Genomic DNA, 19,486 nt, shown 5'->3' with positions numbered 1-19,486 from the left:
TTTCTCATTGTACCCTATACCTCGTCCCAAGACAATTTCATCTATCCCTATGACTAATACTACAATCAATTTTTTTCCTTAGTCACCTAGACTTTCCTCTGAGTTTTAGACAATATATTTAACCCTCTCCTCAACATTCCCACCTAGATGTCTCACAAGTAACTCAAACTCAATACATCTCAGAATAAAATTAGAATCTATCTCAACTCCTATTCCATACATCAGGTAATTGGTCACATTGTTGAAGAAAATCCACCAGAAAATTGTTATCATAAGAATCTATTAAAAAGTAATATGTATGAGAACACTCCAAAGGAATACTCAGAATCGAGGGAGTAGGGTAGAAAAGTTTTATTGGACTACTTTCAATAAACTTTTCATGTGTCTTAGCAGCCCCTGGGCAGTCTGATCTGTATCAATAGGAATGGAGAGGATCAGAGAGAAGATACTGTTACATGTGAGAAGATGTGGGGAGGAATAACTGAAAGATCAAGAATACACAAAGACCATGTGCAAAATTCTCAATCCTTCCGAGTCTCTCAATAATCTTCCTAGACCATATGATTTACCTCTATCTCATTCGCTTTACCCTGGAAATATTTATTTTATTTCTCCTAGATTACTCTAACAACCTTAAAAATGCTCTCCCTACTCTGATTTTCTATGATCTATTTTATAGTGTTTTGTTAAATATTTACCAATTATACTCAGCCTTCAAAAAGAATGAAATATTTCCATTTGCAATACCATGGGTGGAGCTAGAGTATATTATGCTAAGTGAAATAAGTCAATTAGGGAATGACAATTGCCATATGATTTCACTCATACATGGAATTTAAGAAAAAAAACATATGACAAAGGGGATGCAAAGAGAAAAACAAAGAGGAAGGCAAACCATAAGAGACTCTTAAATATAGAGAACAAACTGAGGATTGATAGAAAAGAGGCAGGAGGTGGGTGGGGGATGGACTAAATGGGTGATGGGTATTAAGGAGGGCACCTGTTGGGATGACCACTAGTGTTGTAGGTAAGTGATGAATCTAAATTCAATTCCTGAATCCAATACTACACAATATATGTTAGGTAACTAGAATGTAAATAAAAAATTGACCCAATAAATAAATACATTTTAACATTATAAAAATACTTAGTAATTATAAGAGATTATAAAAGACTGTAACATGTATAAGGGTATAATACTAAAATAATCTTCTACTCATCGGCGAGTTTAGAAAGCCCCTTATTTGCCTTCACTTGATCCTATTTGATTTTATCTTCACTTAGGACCAACATTGTGAATTTTAGTTGCCTTATTGTCCTTAAAACTTCATTATTTATGCATTTCTAGAGAATATTGTTGATTTTTCCTGTGCTTCAAGTGTCTACTTATAAAATAATACTGTAAGCATTCTTTTGTGAATTGTCTTTTTCCCTCAAAAAATTTTATTTCTGATGTTCATGCATGTTATATAAAACTGTTGTTTTTTAAAATGTTCAGTGTTATATAATATTCCACTGTACATGAATATAATACAACTTATTTATTCAGTCTGATGTTGGCAGATTGGGGAGTGTTATCTCTTTATAAAAATCAATTAATTATATCTATAAAGGTCATTTTATCAAACATTTCTATATATGTCTTTTGATGTATATATGCAAGGTTTCTGGAAAAACTTGAGTAGAAATATGAGGTCTTTGGGGATGTAAATCTTCAGCTTTACTAGAGAATGTCAAATAATTTTATGAAACATTTGTACCAATTTCATATTCATAATCTCACCACTAATATATGAGAAATTCAGCTGCTCTACATTTTCTTCAAGACTTGAGAGTGTGGTCTAATCCATTCCTCATCCAGCAGCTACTCTGACCTTTTACAAATGTAAATCTGATTAAGTCACTCAAACCCTGCCTAAAATCCTTTAATGATTTCTCATTGATCCCAGAATAAATTCCAAAGGTTTAACATTGCCAAAGGATTCTTTTTGCTCTGACCTCTCCATCATTTATATTTTATAACCACTCCTTACCTCTATCTCCATACTGACATTCAGTTTCTCTTTTCTGCCTAAAGGCCTTTATACACGATAAATTTTTTCCTGGAACTTCCTATTTCCCTGATTAACTTTGCTTCTTTAGTCTCATGTTAAATGTCACTGCCCCAGGAAGCTTTTCTTGGCTTTTTAAATTTATTAGGCACCCTCTTCATTGACTGCCATCTTTGTACATTGTGTCTTCTAAATGTATTGTATATCACAGACGTAATTAAGAAATGAAGAATGTGTTTTTTAATATGTCTGCATGTAAACTTTATGTTCAAATCTGGTCAATATTTGCTTCTGTGCTGTTCACCAATGTAATTTGAGCAATTAGCAAGTACTTGATGAGTAGCCAATGCTCACTTTATGTTTTGAATGGGAATAACTAATCTCTGTACTCACACACACACACACACACACAGACACACACACACAAACACACACACCTTATATTTGTTTTTATTCAAGAAGTAGTAGATTATTATTCAGCAAAGGTTCATTTCTTCGCTACACTCCCAACCCCCCCAACTTCGAAGGGAGGAGTATATTTTTCTGTGCCACTGATGCTGATGTGAGCCATGACCTGCTTTGATGAGTGAGAGCTCTCAGGCAAGCAGAAATTTGGAATGTGCTTGTCTTTTTAGGCATGTCCTCTTGCCTTCCACTATCCTGATGAGAAGAATATGCTCTAGTTAACTTGCTGGTGCCTTGCGAATAGCGGGGTCATATGAGATAGAGCTGGGGCCACTATGAATCGACCACTGTCTGATCCACGGATTTAGAAGTGCTTCCTTTCATAAGACCCGGAGATTTGTTGGCTAATTGTAGACAGCAAAAAGTAACAGGAACACTAGATAAATTAAAAAAAAAAGATGAAATATTGAAAGGATACAAAGTTAACAGATTTAAGCTTTCTCAAGTAATTAGCAATAAAATAAAAGGAAACCAATTTAAGTTGAAATATAAATAGCTGTTCAAATCCATTTTTTCTTCAAAGTAACATGGATGAGAATAAAATATAAATTGAAACATTGGAAAATTTGACTGGAAGACTTCTTTATTTTAAACCCTGATTATGATCCTTTTGCCACATAAATCCTTTCATGTGCCTGGGCATAAAACAATAAGGACCATAGCCAATATGAGCTATAACTGACAATTTCTCTGAACATTTTAAGGGCTTGCTTTAAACTGAACATTTTCCATTAGCTGTACAGAAAGGGTTTTATAATCCTTTTCTGTGATGACCCCTACTTTTCAAAGCTGAAATATAAAATACTCTTAACCAATTATGAGCTGTACCTAATGTTCAAGTTTAGCTTTTTAGTCATAAAGAAAAAGAGCCATTTAAGTTTCAGAGGTAGTGAGTATATCATAACTAAAAGCATATAATTTAAGTCATGCAGATACTACAATTTAAATGCAAAGTATACCTGTTAAGACTATTCCTGGTTCAAGTAGCTTCTGACAATATGGCAGTTGCTCTAAACTCCTAGGCTTAAGAGAGTGAGACTAGAAAAAGTCTACTTTACCACAGTATAAGGTTGATCCCAGAATTTGCTCCTTTATTAGGAGAGTCAGCCTCTCTTTCTTAATGGGTGGTAGTCCTTTGCTAGGATCCAAACAGCGCTCACACACAGAAGAAGGGATTTGATGGAAACCTTATCAATATTATGGCCTGCTCCCTTGGCAATAGTCAATCTAACTAGAAACAAATTTCTGACCCAAGCCAAGCTGGTTCCTGCTCTGAAAAATGAGAATTGGAATTCAGGGTTAGATAATTAGATCTACTGTGATACACCTGGAAGGAGAGTGATAGAGACATGAGCCTCTTTCACGGTTCTGTGAATGCTAAAGACAGAAAGTGAGACAATGCTCAGAAAAGCAAATCAAGCCAACATGGCAGACATACAGAGATTGAAGATGGAGTTTCCTGTCTGGTTTCCACTTATTCTTACTCCTTTGACAAGAGGCCTATGTACACATATATCTTTTCATGAAATGGAGGAAAAACTCAGATACTAGGTTGCCTGTTTGCCAGTCAAATTCACCTGTGACCAAATGAGGTATTTCTCATCAAACCTGATATTGGAAATGTCAACAGCAGGTTGCTAAGACACATCTCTGTATATTCCATTTATGATTTTTCTTTTAGCTGAACTTCTCTGTACAAAAGCCAATCTTTCTCAGCTAAACATACAGAGGAGATTGTATAGATATTGATGGTTATAACTGTGTTGGTAGAGATGTTAAACTCCTAACACCCAATGTGACTGTCTTTGGAGATAGGGCTTATCAGAAGGTTATTAAGGAGATAGGGCCTACAAGAAGGTCAAGGGCTGGGCACTGATCCCATAGGATTAGTGTCCTTCTAAAAATAGATACCAGAGAGCTCTCTCTCTTTCTCTCCATCCACAGACAGGAGAAAAGCCATATGATGACATAAGCAAGAAGCCAATTCTCTATGAGCCAGGAAGAAAGATCTCTCACCAAAAACCAAATCCACCATCACCTTGATCATGGACTTTCTAACCTCCTGGATTGTGCAAAAACAAATGTCTGTTGTTTAACCCATCCACCCTGTGGTATTTTGCTATGGAAACTCAATCTAATACAAATATTTAATAAAATCCATGTGTGAAGCTGGAATATTTATACCTGAGGGTCCCTAAATTTATAGTTATGTTAATGACAGAACACATGTAAGCTGCTACATCTTATGAAACTTTTCCATTAGGATATATATTTTTTATTTTAAAAAAAGGACAAAAAACCACACACTACTTCCATGGCATGCTTAAAGGATGACATTTTTCTTGGACAAAAATCAATTTACATTTAACATATGACTACCAGAATTATGTCTGCCTTTCTGAGCTGGAAGACATTGCCATGCAGGAAAAGAGGGAAACTTGTAAACAACAGCTAATAGAGGTATGTATAACTTGCTATCGGAGAACAGAAGAGCAATTAATTAGAAATGGATGAAAATTTATATTTAGAAGGTTTTTTTTTAAGTTTACTTATTTATTTTGAGAAAGAGAGAGTGAGAGAGCAAGAGTGCCAGGGAGGGGCAGAGAGAGAGAGAGAGGGAGAGAATCCCAAGCAGGCCCCACACAGAACTCAACCTCCCAAACTGTGAGATCATGACTTGAGCTGAAATCAAGAGTCAGACATTTAACTGACTGAGCCAGGTTCTCCCAGAGTTTTTTGGTTTTTGGTTCTTGTTTTTTAACTTAACTTCTCTCACCTGAAAAATAGGACTTGATGGCATTTAAAGTCCTTTGCTGTAATGAGGGTTTTTTTTTAAATTTTATTCTATCAGCATTAATTTTCTAGACAGAAAAGCCAAATACGAATTTAGATAATCCAGTAAAAAACAGATGTTTGAAAATCGAGGTAGAAGTAAATAGAGGTAAGAACAAAAGAAGAAGTAGCAAGTGTCATTATCAGAAAATTTAATTACTAATCATACCGTTACAGAAGATTATATGTATTGCTAAGCCCAGGACACGAAGGAAGCAGGAACCAGTGTGAAGAGGGTGAAGAAACAAAAAAGATCACAGACTAGGATTATCATTGTGATACAAAATAATTTATGTAACTTGCTCCCATGGTGACCTGGTCCAAGATGGGAATGGGATGTTGACTTCTCTTTTGTGACCTCTAGTCCTGATGATAGTAACCAATACATTAATACATATTCGGTAAATTCCAGTGACAAGACTAATGAGGATAATAAAGTTCACTTATGAGGTTTATTGAAGAGGGATCCACTAAGATACACTGGGAAACCAGGTAAGACAACAAAAGGAATAATGTAAATAAAAAAGACACTGCATGCACTAAGGACTTTTCACATAATGTTTAAAGTACATGCAGGTCCTGCCCCATATGATGCCCTACTCCATATGGTGCCTTAGAAATCATATTTTCATTTCATCTTTCATATACAGTAGGTTATGTGAGTGAATGTTCTTCTATTTCTGTGAGTGAAATATTTCATTTACCAAAAAGCTATCTCCGGTGAAAGTTCTGATAGCTTTCTCTAATTGAAACTACACTGCTGGTTACATACCCTCAAGTACAGGTCTTATATCTACTCATTCTATGATTCTAAGAATCATGACACTATTATTAAAATAGAGACAAAATATTCTTCAGGTCAGGAAAAAATTGGTGTCTGTGACCAAGGGGATTATGTATTACATTTCATCACAGAGTTGTCACTCTTGTGATATACGGTACAGCACTAAAAGCTATTGTTCCCATGAATTATAACTCCAAATACCTTCACTCTGAGGATTCATTTTTATCAGGAATCTCAGTATATTATACATCACCACTGTAATGTGTAACATATTTTCAGTGACATATCTTTATGGAATGCTATAGGCTAAAGCGGAGTAATTATCATTATAGGAAACTTTTACCAGAGACTTTATGCTTTAATTCCTAGGTTGAAAGTTATTTACGTTGCCTCTGTAACAAGAATGTTAAAAATATTCATAAGTTACATTGTAAAATCAGTCCTTAAGGATTTAAAATTATTATCAATTTTAAGAGGTCTTTTATGAGAGAAAAAATATCAATCAATAAGACAATAAAACTTCAGTGCATGCTTTTCATTTTACAATGTTTCAGTTTGTGCCAAGTGGTTGTTTTGCAGGAAGGAAAAGAAAGAAAGAAAAAATATCAAAGACTCAATCTTGCTACACTAAAGTAAAACATAAGTAATTGCAGAAACAAATTTGTTTAAGTGTAAAAATCTTGTAAATGATCTGTCAAGCCATACAACATTTAAATGGGGTATAAATATTTTTAACTTAAGAAATAGCACTCTGTAACTTATGTGGCCATATACTTCCAGCTCCTGAGTTAAATTTGGCTTGACTAGCCATTAGTAGATAATTAGAAGTGACATTCAACACAGACTTGTTTTTTCGGGCTTAAGAACCTAGTTACTTCATGCAAATTGGTAGGAGGCCATTATCATGCAGCCCTGGTAATCAGTGTTTAATTTGTTGACAGCCTTGACAGTTGTGGCCAGACTATAATTGACATGGGCCCTGGTGCAAAAAAATAAATAAATAAAATAAATTGAGTTGTGCCCAAAACTAAACAACATAATTACCAACAATTAGACATTAATTACAAGATAGCAGATTCTCAACCTCTTCTGAATTTGGCCAAAGCTAGATCTAATTATATTTTAATGTTGTGAAAACCTATCCATATTTGTGAAATAATCAGGAATTCAGAGCTCCTTCTGTAGATTTTGTGTTTTGTAAGAAATTATCATTTCAGGAAATTAAATATATTTATATTTGTGGATGATCTAGTAATCACATAAAGCATAGTGAGGTGGGATTTATGCTAATCTGGTTGTAATTTATTTATTTTACCTATTTGATTTGGTCACATATTAAAACACTGATATAAAAAAATGAAAATTTTAGAAGTATATACAACTAAGTATTTTGATAATTATGGTGAGAAGAAGGAACGGGAAGAGATGCTCAAGTCAAAAACAGAGGTTTGCTAATTACTTTTCACCATAATGAAGAAACCCTGTCCAATATTAGAACCCATAGGAGAACTGCTGTAACACATTTCCAGCCATAGCCATAATGATCAGTTTGTACTATCAGGTGGGACATGAAAAAATATTTATATGAAAAACATTTTAGCACATTAAACATTTCATTAAAATCATTAATGAAAAAAAATCCGCAGTATCCTTTTGGATCATGAGACATCATTTCTGATTAGAACATAGATAAAGAATATTATCAAATTTCAACAGGTCAGCAATATCTGAATAAACATTTCCTTATTCTATTTCCTGTGATCTGACAACCTGAGGCTGTGATCTACAAGTTTCCCTACAAGCCAGTCATGGAACAATTCAACTATTCTATAAGATGTATATTCTAACTACTTGTGACTGACAAGTTATTCTGTGCAGAAAGCTACAGGTAAAAAGAATATCCATACTTGCTTATTTTTCACTTCAATGCATATTAATTTGTTCCACTGGCTAGGGGTTGTATACTCTATTCTCCAACTGAAATGACACATATCTACTTTTTACATTAGTCTTCTTGATTTCTACATCTCACATTCACTCTCCTGGATTGATAATTAGAAGTTTATCTGTAATTTATCTATCTATCTATCTATCATCTATCTATCTATCTATCTATCATCTATCTATCTATTATCCATCTATCTACTTTGAAGCTATTTTTAAAGTATTTTAAGTAGAATCTTATTTTTTTTAAGTTTATTTATTTTGAGAGACAGAGAGAGAAAATTAGTGGGGGAAAGAGAGAGAACCACGAGATCATGACTTGAGCTGAAATTGTATGCTTAACCAACTGAACCACCAAGCACCCCAGTAGGATGTTATTTTCTAACCTCTGCTTATGTTCTCTTATGCCATTTAAATTCCTCATAGAATCTACAAGCTATCCAACCCAATGGACTTTCTAAGTCTTCACTCAAGACTATGTAAAACTGGGCAATTCTGAGCATTTATTTCCTAAAAGCTTTTCTTCTCATAAACTCTATGAAGTTATTTTATTAAATGGTTAAAATTTTGGTGGCTTCTCAATATTTTTCAGCATAATTTAAAAGTCATTATCATTGAGATTTGAGGACCTTAAATTTGACAGCAATCTACCTCACTGGACACTTCCTTTGTAGATTCTAAACTTTATTCAAGATTATAACATGGACTTTTGTATCCATTTCCCTTTATTTTTTTTTGTTTCCACATCTTGAAATATCTTAGTTATCTTAAAATTGACCTACTCTCTAATATTATAAACTCTTGCCTACCGCACACAACTCAGTAGAAAGAATAAACCATTGGCCCATCTAAACAATTGTAGATGGATTTTTTTCTTATTCTTTATAAGGCCTAGCAAAAAAAACTTAGCATATCAGAAATTATAAAATGTGTTTGCATGATTTTTATTTGTTTTTATCTTGAAGTTCATATATGTCTGGGACCCAGAGAAAGGTGAGTCTAAATATCGAAGTGTCTGAGATTGAGTGAGGCGAGGGTAGAAAAAAAGCCAGAGAGCAGAAATATATAAAAGAGAAAAATTTAATACTATAACTTTTCCTATTATTTAGGATAGCTCTTTTCCTCCTCCTAATTATCATATGTCTGGACCAGGTATAAGTCTGAATGGGACACCAAAAATATTTATAGAATAAAACTTGGTTCTCCTCCTTCCAAGGAGAAATTGCTAAAGCATGGTGAATTACTAGAGAACAGGAAACATGAAGATCATATTGAATAAAAGTTTTCATACTTAACTTAAACCACTTGTACAATTACTTATGGTTACACTTAAATTGGTGATTTGGGAATATTATAATATATAGGATTATAACATATAGGCAGGGTAACTATTATTTGGACAGTGTAGAAGAACTTACAGAAACGTAAAGTGGTTTCCTTAATACAACATTTGAGAAACAAAACTAAGGCTCAGTCTCAAGTCTCTGGATTTCAGAGCTTTGTTTCAAAAGATAATATTTACTGGATTCCAGTGGGAGCAAAACAAAGGAGAGAGATATACATGAAGACCCAAAAACAAAAGAATATAAACAACAACAACAAAATCCATTTTGAACCATTTCACATGGAACTACCAATTTTGAAGAGCATAATAAAGTGAATGGCTAATGAATGTGTCCAATTTTAAAGGACTTCTGGCAAACACTCCATTTTTGATCATTAAAAATTATATTCTTACCATAATTGCTTGAAACAAATTGTGCATGCAAATCAGTGTCTCTGTAACTGGTTAAAAGCTGCAGACTGACCACTTACATTCCCAGAGGAGGGCGGACAGCTAATTGACCTTGCCAGAGACTCAGTGTACCTACTGTGTTTCAATCTGGGGTGCAATTATATGTCTATGTAAGTTTTCACATGCCAATTATTGCACTTAAAAAAATCTGCATGGTACTAATATCTCTGCTACTGAAGAGGAAGAAGAGAGAGTGTTCTCCAAACAATGCAATTAGAACATTATAGGCAATTAACTTTGCTATTTAGTATAAAGTTGAGAGCACTAAAGACTGAAGTAATAAATATTCACAAACACTTCATCATTATACAGAATCGCAGAACAGCCACACATTTTTAATACACAATGCAGGCAGTGATATTATTAAACTCAATGGCATCTGAGAAATGATGAAATGCTCACAGCCTTCAGCTTGTAATGAGATAAGCTTGTAGCCTGATCAGCTTGCATACAAATCATCTCATCTGAATAAAATTAATGTTTGATTTTTATATCTCTCCTCAAGCACTGCTGAGCCCCCCTTTTTGCTTTGTGAACAATTATAGGAAGAAAAATGAAAGTTTAGCCATGAAATGATTTATCAGTGGGAGGGTCCACAACACGTGGCATTTTAGCTTCTCGATTCTACTGCTGGATGTAAGATTTCTTATTTATTGTAAAAATAAAGAATGGGTATTGGATGCTAAATACAATGTGAGAAATCTTTTAAAGATTTCACATTAACATAAAAATGTTTATATTTTAAGTGTATTTTCACATTCAAAATAATAATAGCATGCTAGCATTTAATGTTGAAAGGATTGACTTTCACAGCTTGAATTGAATTTTCTTCTGAAAATTTGATCTTCTCTCAAATTCTCATTTTAAGATTATAATATTAGGAGATAAGTGTGTCATAGATATGTCCTTTTAACATCAGTAAAACTAGGAAAATTATATGTGACTAAAGTTTACATTCAATATTTTAAATTCCAATGTAAATTATTTCCTTAAATACTTTCTGAAATGAATTAATTGTTACAGATTTTACTTAAGGCAGATTTCAAGTATCTCATGTAGGTCATCTCCTTCTTCCCTAAATGCCTTATTTGATGTCTAGCAACATTTAGCATTCCATAGCTGTGAAAGAGTAAAAAGCACAAAATCTCAATTTCCATTTCCAACATGTATTGGGAAAGAGGACTACAAAGAAACTATCTAAAGTAGAAACTCTTTTTGGGATGATATCTTAGACTATAATTCTTGAACCGAGATCTCATTATATTGCATTCCTTCAATATATGATTTCCAATTACTTAGAACATCAGTGTCAAATTTTATCTCCAAAACTAAAATTAGAAGGACAACCATGGTTATCAGTAAACTGGCTATTAAGTCACCCATAAAATAAAGAGAGTAATTAGTAAAATATTTCATAAATAAGCTAAGTTAAAAGCTCGAACTCTTTCTTGAATCACCTTAACTAATAGCTATTCATCTCATTGTATCCACGGAAGTAGATATCTCCTAAATGACATTGCTGATGTTTAAGTGTGTTTAAACCTAAACTGCATACAATAAGATCTTGCAAATAATACATGCTCAATAGCTGCTTATTATTATTCAAGGAGAATTATCCCTGCACTTTCACTCTCTCTTGTTCTTCTGTATGCCCATGAAGAGTCAATTATATTACTGCTCATACATGTTTTTGCAAGTTGAGCTTTTCCTTTAACTCAAAATTCATAAAACGTGGGATGAATCTCCACTCAAGTTCCAAGTGCTGTTATGTGTGTGCTGAAAGTGTGTCAGAAGTTCCCAAGACAACCTCCAGGATCAATAATTCTCTAGAAGAACTCATCAGACTCTTAAAGCTATCATAGTTATGGTTTATTACAGAAAAAAGATGCATTTTAAAGTCAACAAAGGGATAAAAGTTGCATGTGGTGAAGTCCAGGAGAAACTAGACGTAAGCTTCAGGTGTTCCCTCCCTCTAATGTCACATGAGGACACACTTAATTCTGCTATCAATGATATTTAACAAATGCAAAATGCTTTCAATCAGGGAAACTCACTTTAGTGTTTGTATCCAAACATTTTACTGGATGTCAGAAGGACAAGAATATAGTGTTAAAAGGAATAACCTCTACAACTCAGATTCCAGCCTTCCTTGGAGCAAAGATAGTCATTCACCATACGAAACATTATTAGCTTAAACTTCTGTGATTGAACTGGTAAAACATGGCCCAAGACTTCAGGCATAAAAACAAACAGGTGTTCACCTTAACCACAGAGTGACCGAAGACCTCAGGCAAATAAAAGTATTCTTACCAGGCAGCATATCCCAAGGGTTCAGAATTACCTACCAAAAAGTCAACCAAAGGCTGGTACTGAAGAGAAAACTTCCTTTGAGATGTACAGAGTTTGAACAACCCAGGTCTGTTGAGTTAACCCTTTCCCACCCTTCCATATAAAGTGGAATTTAAATCAATAGACCAATTCATACAGAAAAAAATCTTGGCACTAGATGAATAGATTGGTGAATGTATACATTTATGTATTTTTTTAATTAAAATTTAAAGTTACATAATTTAACCTGCTTTAAATTACTTTTCTGATTAACTGACCAATTTCTTTAATTTGAGTGCCTCATTCAATAGCAAGCATAATTGATAGTTGTAGTTTATGTTCTGGTTAATGTTCTTATGCCCTGGTTCCTTAAATGAGGCCTCACCTTGTTCCTGCCACTGAAGTTATTCTATAACCTTGTTTTTCTGCCTAAAAATTTTGGGCTCCAGACTAGACTTCCCGGCTCTGTCCCTCGACTAGCATCCTCCAATCTGCCCTCCGAAGCTCACACCTACCACCGAGTTCACAATCAAGTGCTGCAATCCTGCTAACACACTGATGTCCTGCTTGAATTTCCGGAGACCCAGACTGCCTGAATTGCAAAGCTCACTTCAGCTTCTGGATACCCTGCCCTGTCAGATGGGGCTTTCATTCCATTCCCTGTAGCTTCCTCTGAAGCATCTACCCTACAATGGTGAGTGAGGTTATTCTGTTTCTAGGTTTTTATATGGGTTCCTCTTGCAGCGTGGTAGATCTCACAGGGCTACCCTACTTAGAAAGAAATACATCTCTTATTCATATAACATGCACTTAGCATGTATTTAGAGGTTTAGTGAGTGGCTATTAAATACCAGGCACTCTAGGCAGCTGGGTGGCTCAGTCAGTTAAGTATCCAACTTTGGCTCAGGCCATGATTTGCCTGAACAAATATAACAAAATAAAATATTGAATATAGTGTCTATGAGATAAAACATAGAAATGTAACCCTAAAAAGCACAAAGCATAGTACTGAACCTTCAGTTTAAATTTCATTTCACTAGCTCAGTTTCAAGTCATAAGAGTAGGTATCTATAAAACTGTTGCTAAAGACTCTAAACACTGCACATGCTCTGTTCTCATTTTGAGAGTTCTACGTTTTTTTCTGAGCATAAACTCGGTGGTAAAGAAGAGATTATGATGTTATAAACAAAAACATTTTGGAGATATGAAAAACAGTATCAAAGCAGGTTGAAGGAAGAAATGTAAGTTATTGGAATCATACTTATACAAACTATGTTATATTTGCTACCAAAAAGCTGTACTTATTTGATATAGACTATCTCTTGAGTAAATTCCAAACCCCATCATCACAAATAGTAACTAACAAAGCAATTTATTGGTTCTGACAATATATTCGAATTTAATTACAATTTTAGCCATAGCTAGAACTAGGAAAAATAAATAAGTGAATTTTGCCAACCGTTTTCTGTAAGAAGCTCACTTTTGGAGTGAACTTAGCATATCTAGCACTTCATCTGTGTCACTTATTCATTTATGTTTTTACAATAATGTGTGGAGTGCTAATCATATGGATACCTTTTCTGGATACTAAGGATACGTGCTGAATCAAATGGATAAAACAACTGTCTCATGGAGCTTACATTCCAGCGGACTAAGAACCAACTAGTAAAAATTTGTGTTGTGTAATGTTCTGAAGAAAATAAACTGGGATGGCATGACAAAGAGTAATGTGGAAGTGTTAATTTAAATTTAGAGATCAAGGAAGTCTCTAGTAAGGGGTGATTTAAGCAAAGATCCAAGTAAAAGAAGATGATCCTAGAATGAACATTATAGAGAGAGGGATATACTACTGTTAAGGTGGACAAGAGTTTGGAGAATTTGGGAAACAAGAAGAGTCATGTGGTTGCAGGGCACTGAGTATGTAGCAGAGAAGTGTGTAAGGTGAACCTGGCAAGTTACTCCAGAGCCAGATCATGGAACCTTGTAGACAAGAGTAATAGTTTTGTATATAAGTGTATTGGGTAGTCATTGGATGGTTTAGTGGCATGTGTGTGGAAAATGGATGATAGAGAGTTAAGGTTGAAAGCAAGAGGGACCTGTTAGGCAGCCACAGTATTGATATAGGTAAGAGACAATGATATCATGCAATAGAAGAAGTAGTCATGGAAATTAGTGCAACATGGATACATTTATAATACAGTTTAATTACTGAAAGCAAGACATGATGGGGGTAGTATACCCTTAGAAAGAAAAAGGAATAATTGAAGGATTAACAAGGCTTAGAATTGAGGCTTGAATATACGTAGAGAATCTAGGGTGAATTTCCTATATAAGAAATCAGGAAAGAACTGGTTGAATGGATTGGTGTTTTTCAGATAGATTTACTGTGATGACATTAGTAGACAGCCAACTGGCAATGTCATCTTGGTAAAAAAAAAAAAAAGAGTGTTTACATATATATTATTGTTCTATAATACAAAATTACATTACATATAATAATTATGTATAATAATAAATGAAAAAATGTATATCCATGAATTATCCCAAACCTGGAGAAGATAAAAAAGATGACTTTATTTTCTTTTACAAGACTTTCTATTAACTAAGCCACTTTTCATCTACTACTATAGGTGTAGAGGTTAATTTATAGATTTGTTACTGTTGAGTATATATAATTTCCGTCTGGTGGAATAGAAAAAAGTTAGTTGTCTCATAGTTTCTTGCCCTATGAGACATTAAGCAGTTTTGGCTCTAACTCAGAAATCTTATTTTAACAGTCCCTTATTAAATTATTTACATATATATAATTGAATTTATTAATTGCATTTATTAATTATATATACAATTTAATAAAGGAATATATATATGTATGTACACATATTTAAACATATTCTTAGAGATATTATTGCACATGCTCTTTGGACCAATTTAATAGTGTCATTAATTAGTGAGTTAAACGGAATCTTTGGTATGTGTTTATTTTATATTTATGTGAAGTTATTGAATTTATCTTTCAGAAAATTAGAATGTAATAAATGCAACACTTATAGCTATATGCCTGGGAATCACTGGCATGTAGATGATAGCTATGAAATGGGTGAGACTATTTAAAGAGATAATGGAGAAAAATATGTGTGAATGGCTCTGATTCCAGAGTACAGAGGAAAATATGTATCAATTTCATTACATGCTCAGAAAATCTCTCTGAGGTTCTGATATCTTCATTTATATATTAAGTAAATTATGGTTCAGAAATCTTGAGTAGCTCTCCCAGAATTTCGCAACTAAAAAATGTTAGGAAGCAAATGTAGCCTTGGTCAGTCTGACCCAAAATTGTGTGGGTTTTTTTTTTTTTTCCACAAGAGATAGATAATTCTTCAGATGAAAATAGCTTTTTTTTTTTTTTATAGAGCTAATGGGCAATTTAGGCAATCTCCCTTCTCTTTATTCCCATCCCCCTCCTGGTGTGGGAGATTGCTGTGATTTAGGCCCTGCATACTGCAAAACTACCTCTTAACCTATATTATCTTACCCAAAGGACTTACTTCAAAATTAGTTAAGTATAGATCATGTAGGACATGCAAGTACAATCACAGTATGAGCCATTTTAGTATAGGAGAATATAAAACAGAAGCCTACGTTTATGGCAAGGTTTTTAACAAGTATTATTGTAATTTTTTTTAACTAAAATGGATTCATGAACTAAGTAGATGATCAAATTTCTCTCTTTAGGGGTGCCTGGGTGGCTCAGTCGGTTAAGCGTCCAACTTCTGCTCAGGTCATGATCTCATGATTCCTGAGTTCGAGCCCCGCATCGGGCTCTGTGCTGACAGCTAGCTCAGAGCCTGAAGCCTGTCTTTGGATTCTGTGTGTGTCTCTCTCTCTGACCTTCCCCTGCTGATGCTGTCTGTCTGTCTGTATCTCTCTCAAAAATAAATAAAACATTAAAAAAATTTAAATTTCCCTATTTTTAACTTATGATTTTCCATTGCATAATTATATGATATGCATAATGACTATGGGTTAATTCAGAATGTAAAATTATAATCAATTATATCCATATAAAATTTAAAATATGATAATTTTTCAAGTATTACTTCTTCAAACAAAAACATTTAACTCACAATGAGATTAAGGGCAATGCATACAGAATATCCTATGTAATGCAAATTAAATAAATGTCATTATTGCTTTATTATTCACCACACTTTTTAATATGCATGTTTTTGTTAGTCAGGTCAACAAAAATAGATTTAAGAAGCTTATGAAAATGGTAAATCCACTTATATAATTTCAAAAATTCAGTGATAAAGAATATTAAGCAATTAGAAAATAACTGAAGGAGCATCAATGGTTATAGGTGATTGAAATAATAATGAACACATCATATTGACCAAATGCAAGTTTATAATATAATACCAATTTCATTGCCAATGATATTTATGGTAGACACTGGATCTTTAATGCTACCTATATATCTTTCTGGTAAACCACAATTGGAAGGCTGGGATCAAAATGATATTCAGCTATGTATTTCCAGAGCACCTGGTGACTTGCCCATACATAAACATTAATGTATTCATTTAGTGTCTATATCTTTTATACATTGTGATCCCCACCTTTCAAATCTTATTAGAACCCTGAAAATATAAAATTCATAACGGTAAAATTAAAATTTTGACCATTTTTACCTGATAGAGAAGTCTACTAATTTAATTTTGAAGTGACTTTCTTTTAAAGTTTATTTTGTGAGAGTGAGAGCAAGAGCGAGAGAGAGACAGAGAGAGAGAGAGAGGGAGAATCACAAGCAGGCTCTCTGTGCTGTCGGTGCAGAGCCCAATGTGGGGCTCCATCTCAGTGAGATCATTACCTGAACCAAAATTAAGGGGCAGATGCTCAACAGACTGAGCCACCCAGATGTCCCTGAAACAATTCTTTACTGGAAAAATAAACCAAGTTAATGCTGGAATCTGGCCGCTTTAAACTATGAAGAAAATATTGAAATGTAATTGTTAAAAGTATTTTAAAAGTAAGTAAAATGGAAAAATATACATAACTTTATCTCTTAGTACAAATATTTTATTTTAAAAGAATCAGCAACTCAGATCCAGTTGCTGGAGGTCTACAATCCTTTACACCCATTTAAGAGAACTATAAATAATTACATAAAATATAAAAATTAAAAATTAAAAATTTGATGAAAAAATAAATTCAAAAGGTAAAACTGTGCCATTAATGAATATTAAATATTGGAAATTTATTCCAATAATTTACCAAAATAGAATTGAAGATTATAAGGCCTTTAATGTAAGATACGATGAGGTCAATGAATATTCATGTACACCCAGTCATGTATGAGATAAATATTAGGAACTGGGAAAGTAATTATTGCAAAATATAAATTCAAGTTGCATAGAAGTTAAATTATTTGTTTAAATAGTTTTTTCACACACACACACCTTTGCCTTACATCTCCCATAATTTGTGGGATATTCTAGATTTCCCACAAACGTGGAAACCAAACTTCCTATCTTTCCCTTAAGTACTATGTAGTCAATCCCCAGGTTAAATATTTTATAGCTGTCTTAAATGGTTTGATGTCTGTCATCCACCCATAGAGATTTTGATTCAGTAGGGTTGAGCTAGACCCTAGAAATCTGCATTTCAATAAGCATCTCCAGCAAATTTGATTCAGAAACTGTATAGAGCCCTCTGTGAATCAAATCTCTATAACAGTGTCTAATTCTTGCCAATCTCCTTTTGCAACACTTTCATCTGTAGCCCATAGCCAACATCTTCACAGTATAGCAGTATAATTCCATTTCAGTGCAATAATTACCAACTCTTATCAGAATTTCTGCAGCCTTTCCCCATGGCATTCTAGACTGAAAATTAATATGAATCATGTAATTCTGAAAATTCTTAGAGAATAAGACCCTGCCCGTCTCATAAACTTTCACATCCTCAGCATTGATCTTTTGCATGAAACATAACCGATTTATTTGTTGAATTACTAAATAAATCCATGTTGTTGCTAGATCAAAACTGGAAAATCAGCGTTTTAATCAGATCATCCTCTGCATAAGAATGCTTCATGGTTGCCAATCAGAAAACTTCCTGGTCATCAAATGAAATCATTGAACTTATATGTTCCTTAATGTCATCTTTAATTTCTTAAGTTTAATCCATCCATCCATCTTTATTAAGAATATGATTTCATATAAAATACAACTCTTGTTCATATGCATGATAATTTAAAATTTAATTTCAAATGACATATGCACACAAGAAGACAGGAAAGTATGCATGATGGTAAACAGGAAATTCTCAATTATATAGATATACTTATATATAATATAACTGTATAGAGTTGTACAGTTATATTTTTACATGTGCACACACACAGTAGAAGACCATTAACATTCCCCTTAGGTAAAGCTTTGCAGAGCTTAAGGGATCTGATGCACAGACATGTGGAAAAAGAAGAATATGGGATACCTTTGAGATATAAAGAGTATATCAAGTTGGCAAAAATAGAAGGTTTACATAAAGTATGAAATAAATTTTAAAAGATAGCTGTGTTTTAGGAGATTTATGTCTGCAAGATCAAAGGATTTGTAAGATTATCCTATAGGCTCTGTGTTAACTTGATGATTCTGGTGAAGGTATGTGGCCAGCAGTGTGGTATAAATTAGATGCTATTCAATGTCTTTAAAATTGAAAATAAAATACTGTGGAAAACCAAAATGCATCTTTCTTCTACTTAATCAGATATTCAATTAGTGAGCATTTACTCTATTCTAGGCACTGTGTAAAATGTTCAGCAAAAACACACATATAAAGTGGCTTAAAAGTTAATGGGAAAGATAGACACTAACTGAATAATCACACAAGATATTTATAACCCAACACTGTGACTATTTCAATAGAAATGTGCATGATGTTGTAGGAGTATATATATTAGGATTACAGGATGCTTTGCCAAATAAGTGACTTTGAGCTGAGTTATAAGAGATTATTCATAGGAAGGGGGAGTATAGGACTGGGGAGAAAGCATTAGAGGCAAAAGAAAGAACATGTGCAGTGGTCCTGATATGCCAAGGATCTGGGTACATTTGGGTATTTGAAGGAATGTTAGTGTAGCAAAGATGGAAGAAGTAATACAAGTAAACCACGGAGCTGGATAAGGAGGCAAGAGCCAGATTAAGCGGGGCTGTTCAGAATGTTTTAGTGGCATTGCATTGTCTTGAAAAGAGCAATGGTGGTGAGTCATTAAAGAACGTTAGA

At 33.7% G+C, this 19,486-nt stretch overlaps 1 long non-coding RNA gene across 1 annotated transcript in view; it reads right to left on the bottom strand.

Moving 5' to 3' along the window:
• Positions 1-2,485: 2,485 nt before the first annotated feature.
• Positions 2,486-19,486, bottom strand: part of LOC115305632 — a 70,273-nt gene continuing 53,272 nt past the window's right edge. Inside the window, exon 2 of the long non-coding RNA XR_003914905.1 lies at positions 2,486-2,892. This is a non-coding gene — a long non-coding RNA (uncharacterized LOC115305632). The remainder of the gene's footprint in view (positions 2,893-19,486) is intronic.

The sequence above is a fragment of the Suricata suricatta genome, chromosome 10 (genome assembly GCF_006229205.1).
Source record: "Suricata suricatta isolate VVHF042 chromosome 10, meerkat_22Aug2017_6uvM2_HiC, whole genome shotgun sequence".
NCBI lineage: Eukaryota > Metazoa > Chordata > Mammalia > Carnivora > Herpestidae > Suricata > Suricata suricatta.
The sequence above is the reverse complement of the archived record's forward strand: the minus strand, read 5'-3'. Positions and strand labels throughout refer to the sequence as shown.